Consider the following 7,577-nt stretch of genomic DNA (forward strand, 5'->3'; position numbering starts at 1 on the left):
TGTATTTTTAGTAGAGACGGGGTTTCACCATGTTGACCAGGATGGTCTTGATCTCTTGACCTCGTGATCCACCCGCCTCGGCCTCCCAAAGTGCTGGGATTACACGCGTGAGCCACCGCGCCCGGCCCCAGCTAGTTTTTTTAATTGTTCCAGAGACAGGGTCTTGCTATGTTGCCCAGGCTGGTCTCCAGCTCCTGGGCTCAAGTGATCCTCCTGCCTCAGACTCCTAAAGTGCTGGGATTACAGGTGTCAGCCACTATACCCGGCCTACTTTTAAATTGTTTATTTATGACCCCCTTCCCCGCCTGCCCAGAGGCTTGCCATTCCGATTACTGGCATCAAAGAACCAGTTTTGGCACTAATTGTCTCAATGCCTGTTAGATTCTAATTAGTGCTTCTCTTTATACCTCTTGTTTTAGGTTGATTTTGCTTCTTCAGATGGATGATGAATGAATTAACTTTCAGCCTTTCTTTAAAAAAAACACACACACACATAGGACATTCTTGTTATTTTAAACAGTTGTAGTTTCCTTGAAAGCGTGCCTCATAGGCCTCCGACTATGGGAATGTCATGACCCATGGCCTCAGCTCTTGTGCTCAGAATCTGTCTCTGCATTTGTGCTGAGGCCACACTGCTTGTCTCAGGAACTCCCTGGCAGCTCTCCTGAACCCTCCTCGGGCTGTTCAGTGATCTAGGTCACTCCCAGTCAACTTCTTTCCCTCTCTTCCTTTCTGGAAGTTTCTGGAAGTTAGTGCGGCTCACACTCTAAATCTCTCCCAGGCTTTCTTAGCTGCCTCCATGCTTTATCTCCAATAACAACAATATAGAATCTTCCTCAGCTAATAAAATCTTCTCTTTGTTTTGAAAGGGCTTCATTCCATCACCCAGGCTGCAGAACGGTGTTGTGATCTCGGCTCACTGCAGCCTCCACCTCTGGGCTCAAGCAACCCTCCCATCTCAGCCTCCCGAGTAGCTAGGACTACAGGCGCACACCACCATGCCAGCCTAATTTGTTTTTGTTTTTTGTAGAGATGATGTTACACCATGTTGCCCAGGCTGGTCTCGAACTCCCGAGCTCACGTGATCTGCCTGCCTTGGCCTCTCAAAGTGCTGGGATACAGGCACGAGCCACCACACCCAGCCATCATCATCTAATAAAATCTAACAAAATCCTTATACCATAACTGGCATCAGGAGAGGATCTGGGACTGTCCTGCCCACCACCCAGTGGGTGCAGAGGTTGCTGTCCTGGTTGGTTGGGAGGTCAGGTGGTCCCTGACACACAGTGGGCACTTCATGAGTGATGACCTGAGAGAATATCTCAGTGGAGAGCAGTGCTGTGGCTGGCAGGATGACCAGGCACCTGAAAACCTGTGGGGTTTAGGTGCATATAAAGACAGGGCAGCGGGCCGGTTCCCTACAGTGACATCCTGAGAGCGCTACCAAGGTCACTGTGAGACTGGGGCCTCTACCACACAGGTAAACAGGCGCTTCGCTGGACCAGAGGGCTGCACACTGGGTCACTTCTGTGAAGGCAGAAAGTCAGGGTCCCCTGGGGAAACCTGGGTCCCAAAGATGTAACAATGTGAACGCTCCAGTCCTCTGGAACCTCTGGGAGTGCGGAGGTCCCCTACCCCATAAAGGAGTAAATGTACTGTGCCGGGAGGTATCTCACCAGGAAGCAAGTGCTCCCCTCAGGGGCTGTCCCTGCTGCCTGCCAGGCCAAGGAGTTTAAGTCCCAGCACAGACCAATAGGAAGGGGCGGGGTGCTAAGCCTGAAAAGGGAGAAAGGGGCTGCTCAGCTAAGTAATTGCAAGAACTGGCTGCTGGCACCAGTGGGGGCGGGAGAGAAGCCCTGGGATGGGAGGGTGAGGGGCTTGACCAAGGGGCTGGAAACACTTGCTGGAGTGGACCACTTTCTCAGGACCCAGGAGGTGGGGAAAACTGGGAACGGCTCTTAAAAGCCTTGACAAAAGTGGTAGCCAACTCTCAGTGAAGTGGAAACTCCCGAGTTGCTCTGGCAGCTGGTAGAGGAAGGAATGAGGTGGAGGGAAAGCACCAGCATCACCAGGAAGTCAAGAGGCTGCACTGATGGAGGGAGAGGACGCTGCAGAGCCAGGCTCCCTGATCCCCATGGGGAGGAAGAGGCAGGCGGCCACCGAGGGCCTTGTCCCACGGGGAGCTGGGGGACAGTAACAGAATACGGTGCCCACAGATCGGAACCGAAGGCCAAGGAGGGGGGCGCTTCACATGTAAGGGTCAGAGGGCGGGGGCTGAAGGGCTGCCCCAGCAGGAGGTCACACTCCTGGGCTGTTTCTGGACATGGGCCGATTTTCAGAATTGGAATCCACTGACGGAAGAGTAGCTGGGAGCCTGGAAGGAGCTGCGATGCCTGGCACTTTCATACCTGGCCCTGCCCAGGGGCTCTGGCTGCTCCCCTGGGGGACTGGGGAATGCAGGCACCTCCGCTGTAAGTGCCTTGCAGTTTAAAGAGACAACTGCGTAAGACAGTAAGTCCTGCTGGTGGCCCACGGTTTGTCAAGATGTCATTTGTGACAATAGAACTTGAAGGCAGTGGCACTACGTAGGAATGAAAGGGTTTTGTAGACAACCGGAACTAAGTCAGAATTTCAAAACATTGAGAGGATTCACTGAAACCATGTTCAAACAAAAACTTGAACGTGAACGTGCATCTGTGCCTCCAGGTCTGGCCCGGACAGCTCTGGCCTTTATCAGAGAAGCCTCCCCGGCGGCACGCTGCTGTCACAGGCTCCTTCCATCCTGGTGTCTATGGTGTGGAGCCTACTAAGGGAGAAGGAGTCGGTCTGGCGGGACAAGGGGAGGCAAAAGAGAAGGCAAAGAAGCTGCCTTTCCCCTGGTCCAGGACACACAGCCCTCCTGTGCAGACAAACCACAGTCTCCCTGCACCCAGCTATCACCAGACCCTCGGCTGAGAGGAAAATGCGCAGCTCCCTGCAGCCTGGCTCCTGAGCACTGCATGTGGCCCTCTCCAGCCGCAGCCCCAGCCTGTAAAATGCCCCCATGCCTTCCTCCCCCGGCTGCCCGCGCCTCCTTGGTGATTTGCCCATTGCTCTCTTGCAAAGTATTTTCCTACTTTCTCTCACAAATGTGCCTTTCTTTACCTAGAACTGTCTTGGTAAATTCTTTTCACTGCCCACACCACCAGCCTCGGTTAGTTGCTACCTGCAACACACAGCACTTTTAGTTACCTAATTATTCACGGGACATTCCGTGAGGGCGAGAGCCCAGCCTGCCGTGGCACAATGCTGGTGGCAGGCATGAGAACTGTTTGCCCCGTGCCGAAGGCTGCTGGCTCCTCTTGCCCCTCAAGTCCAGCCCGTTACCCTGTCCTGCTTATTCGGGTTCCTGAATCACCCCTTCCCTCACGGCTGCCCACAGTGGTCTAGCCTGCCATTCCAGCAGGCAGCCACAGCACCACCCAGCCCTGCCCTCTCCCCAGCCCCATCTCAGTGTCCAGAGTGGTCTTTCCAAAGCACAGTTCTGACCACGTCCCTCTCCTGTTCATTCCAAGTCCCAGCTCCTTGACAGGCTCGTGGGGTCTGCAGCAAGTCCGCCCCCTCTTCCGCCTGTCTGCCAGCCCCCGTGGCTGGATGGGTGGATGCTCCTGAATGCTGCACTCCCTCAGAGGTTTCCACTTCCCTCACAGGCCACAGACTCCAGGGCCACCTCACCAGCTCCACGGGTCCATCAGTGGCCTCTCAGCCCCAGCACCATTGACACGTGGGGTCCAGAAGCTCTGTTGGGGAGCACTATCCTGTGCACTGTCGGCTGTTTAACAACATCCCCGCCTGGCACCACTAAGTGCCATGGTGCTCCCTCAGCTGTAGCAACCCAAACTGTCTCCAAACCAAGCAAATGTCCCCTGGGTGCAAAATCGTCCCCAGCTGGGTACCACTGCAGTGTCCTGGGACTTTCCAAATCCATGGTTCCAGACCAGATTCTTCTCCTGAATTCAGACCTGAGGGTTCATTTGTTTCTGGACATTTTCCCCTGGAGAAATGGGAGTTTAAAAAGATGGGTGCAAGGAAATAGAAATAGTCACAACAAGGCTAATCTGGAAGAATCAGCAAATGAAACTCAACAGTGATTAATCTAAGGAAGACATTATAAATGAATGAAATTTTAACTCTTTTCCTTTCAGCATTGTATTTACTACAAACCTTTTCTATTTAATATTTAAAACAATATCATAAAGAACTAGGGTACATGTATGAAAAGAATACACTGATAGAGTAGCCCCACAGAAGAAAAGGGGTGTGTGTGTGCACACATTTAGTAGATAAGACTTAAAATTTGTGAGGAAAGGAAAGATTATTAAACAAATATTATTGGAATCGGTATTCAACAAGTTAGTACTGTAGTCCCAGCTACTCAGGAGGCTGAGGAGGGAGAACTGCTTGAGCCCAGGAGGTCGAGGCTCCAGTGAGCTGTGATTGCCCCATGGCGCTCCATCCTAGGCAACAGAGAGAGAGTCTGCCTTGAAAAAGAAAGAAAGGGAAGTAGAAGAAAGAAGAGAGAAATCGAGAAAGGGAGGAAGGGAGAAAGGGAGGAAGGGAGGAAGGGAGGAGGGAAAAAGTTTTCTATGTACTTGCTTCTGGCCATGATGGAGTAACTAACATTGGATAGCCCTCATGCCATAAAACATAAAACTGGGCAAAAATATATAAAACTGTTTGCAGACATTGGACAACAGAAAGGAAATGACACTGATCCCTGAAGAAAGAAAAACAAGTCTTTTTGTTTTGTTTTTTCCTTTTTTTCTCTTAAAACAACAGTTTTTTGCTCATAATCACCCTGTATGGCTCTCTAGGGACAATTTGCTAACCACAGCATGAGGAAGAGGACACCAAGGAAGCTCATTCCTCCTACTGAGATTACAGGAGAGAGGGTGGAATGTGGGGCACCAAAGGAGGCTGGAATTTGAAGGGCAGACTACCAGAAAGAAGGGGACACACAGCAAAACAGCTTCAGGAGTCTGCACGGGTGTCCCCTTGAGTCTTTGTCTGAATATGAAGCTGTTCATCTGTAGAGTGAGGCTCCACAAATTGAAGCAAAGAAAAACTGCAGAGGAACTGTGACCCGAACAGTCACCTTGGCTCATGCAGGACAAGTCCAGGTAGAGAAAACTTGCTGAAAACTCCAGCCATTCGGCAGAAAATTCAGAAAGGCCGTGCATTAAGTGTGGACCTAAATTACCCCTGGAATAAAGGCTGCGTGAGGCCTTACCTAACAAAGCTCCAAAAGAAACTTGAGATGATCAAGTTGATCTACACGTAAACTACTTATTTTACTTTTTACTACAAGTAAAGTAAACTCAATAAAAGGAAGATGACAAATCCAAACACTGAGTAACATAGTATTTACACTGTCCAACAACACTCAATCAAAGATTACTAGACATGCAAAGAGGTGGAAAAAGATGACATCAATGAAGATAAACTAGTCAACGTGTATTAAACCAGGCATGACAGAGCTGACTGAATTACAATATAGAGAATAAAAAGAGGGGCTGGGCATGGTGGTTTGTGCTTATAATCCCAGCACTTTGGGAGGCTGAGTCAGGAGGATCACTGGAGACAGGAGTTTGAGACCAGCCTGGGCAACAAAGTGACACCATGTCTCTACAAAAAATGTTAAAATGAGCAAGGTGTAGAGGTGCATGCCTGTAGTCCCAGCTGCCCAGGAGGCTGAGGTGGGAGGATTTCTTGAGCCCAGAAGTTCAAGGCTGTAGTCAGCTAAGATTGCACCACTGTACTCCAGCCTAGGTGACAGAGACTCTATCTCAAAGGAAAAAAAAGGAAAGAAAAGAGAATAAAAAGAGCTATTATAAATATGTTTAAAGATTCTAAAACAGACCAGGCATAGTGGCTCAAGCCTGTTGAGGCTTGAGGCCAGGAGTTCAAGACCAGAATGGCCAACATAGCGAAATCCCATCTCTACTAAAAATATAAAAGATTAGTCAGGCATGGTGGCATGTACTTGTAATCCCAGCTATTTGGGAGGCTGAGGCACAAGAATCACTTGAACACAGGATGCAGAGGTTGCAGTGAGCCAAGATCACACCACTGAACTCCAGCCTAGGGGACAGAGTGAGATTCTGTCTCAAAAAAAAAAAAAAGATATAAAGAAAAACATAAATATGAAGATATGAAGAACAAGAGGGAAACTCTGTCCCAAAAAAAAAAATAAATAAAATAAGCAAATGGAGGCTGGGTGTGGTGGCTCATGCTTGCAATTCTAGCACTTTGGGAGGCTGAGGTGGGCGGATCATGAGGTCAGGAGTTTGAGACCAGCCTGACCAACATGGTGAAACCCCATCTCTACTAAAAATACAAAAATTAGCTGGGCATGGTGGTTGGTGCCTGTAATCCCAGCTACTTGGGAGGCTGAGGCAGGATAATGGCTTGAATCTGGGAGGCAGAGGTTGCAGTGAGCTGAGACCACTCCACTGCACTCCAGCCTGGGCAACAAGAGTGAAACTCCGTCTCAAAAAAAAAAAAAAAAAAAAAGCAAATGGAATGTCTAGAGCTGAAAGTTATTATTTCTAAAATAAAAACTTCACTGGATGGGTTTAATAGAAAACGTGATTTGGAGAGGTCGAGGTGAGTAGATCACCTGAGGTCAGGAGTTTGAGACCAGCCTGGCTAACATAGTAAAACCCCGTCTCTACTAAAAATACAAAAATTAGCTGGGCATGGTGGCATGCACCTGTAATCCCAGCTACTCGGGAGGCTGAGGCATGAGAATCACATGAACCCGGGAGGTGGAGGTTGCGGTGAGCCGACATCACACCACTGCACTCTAACCTGGGTGACAGAGCGAGACTCCGTTTCAGAAAAAAGAAAATGTGACACTGCAGAACATTCATTGATTTCTCATCCAAAATAAGGCAGTGGAACCACATCTTTCAAATGCTGAGAAGGGGAAATAATCAGCCAACTTAGAATTCTAGACCCACAGAAGTGACTTTCAAAACAAAGGTGAAACAAAGATACTTTTGAACAAACAAAAGGTAAGATAATTCATTGCTAGGAAATCTATACTAAAAGAGATATTTTCAAAAGTTCTTTGAGCTGCAGAAAAATGACACAAGTTGAAAATATGGATCCAGAAAAAGGAATAAAAAAGCACAAGAAATTGTAAATATGTGTATAAATAGAAAATATATTTTTTCTTATTCTCAAATTTATTGATGTTGGAAGTCATCACTCTCTTCATTACAATAATTTAAAAAACTGAACAAATTTAAAATAAATTATTTTTCTTGAACCTATCAGAGAATTAAGGTCATAGGAAAACCTGCCACCCTGAAATCTGGAAGTATAGGCAAGTACAAAGAATCACTGCTGAGATCAGCTTAAGCGGAGCAGAAGCTGCTGGAGCCATAAACTGGTAGGAACACTTAATGGTAACTTCGGAAAAATGCTACATGCTGAAAAATTGCAGCACGTAGACTAGCACAAGAGTGAGGAACTTCTAGGGGTTTCAGTCTTAGGAAGCCCCCTCCATACTTCTGTGGCTGTTACCTCATGGA

Source organism: Sapajus apella, unplaced genomic scaffold (assembly GCF_009761245.1).
Source record: "Sapajus apella isolate SASKATOON/1434 unplaced genomic scaffold, GSC_monkey_1.0 scaffold126, whole genome shotgun sequence".
Lineage (NCBI taxonomy): Eukaryota > Metazoa > Chordata > Mammalia > Primates > Cebidae > Sapajus > Sapajus apella.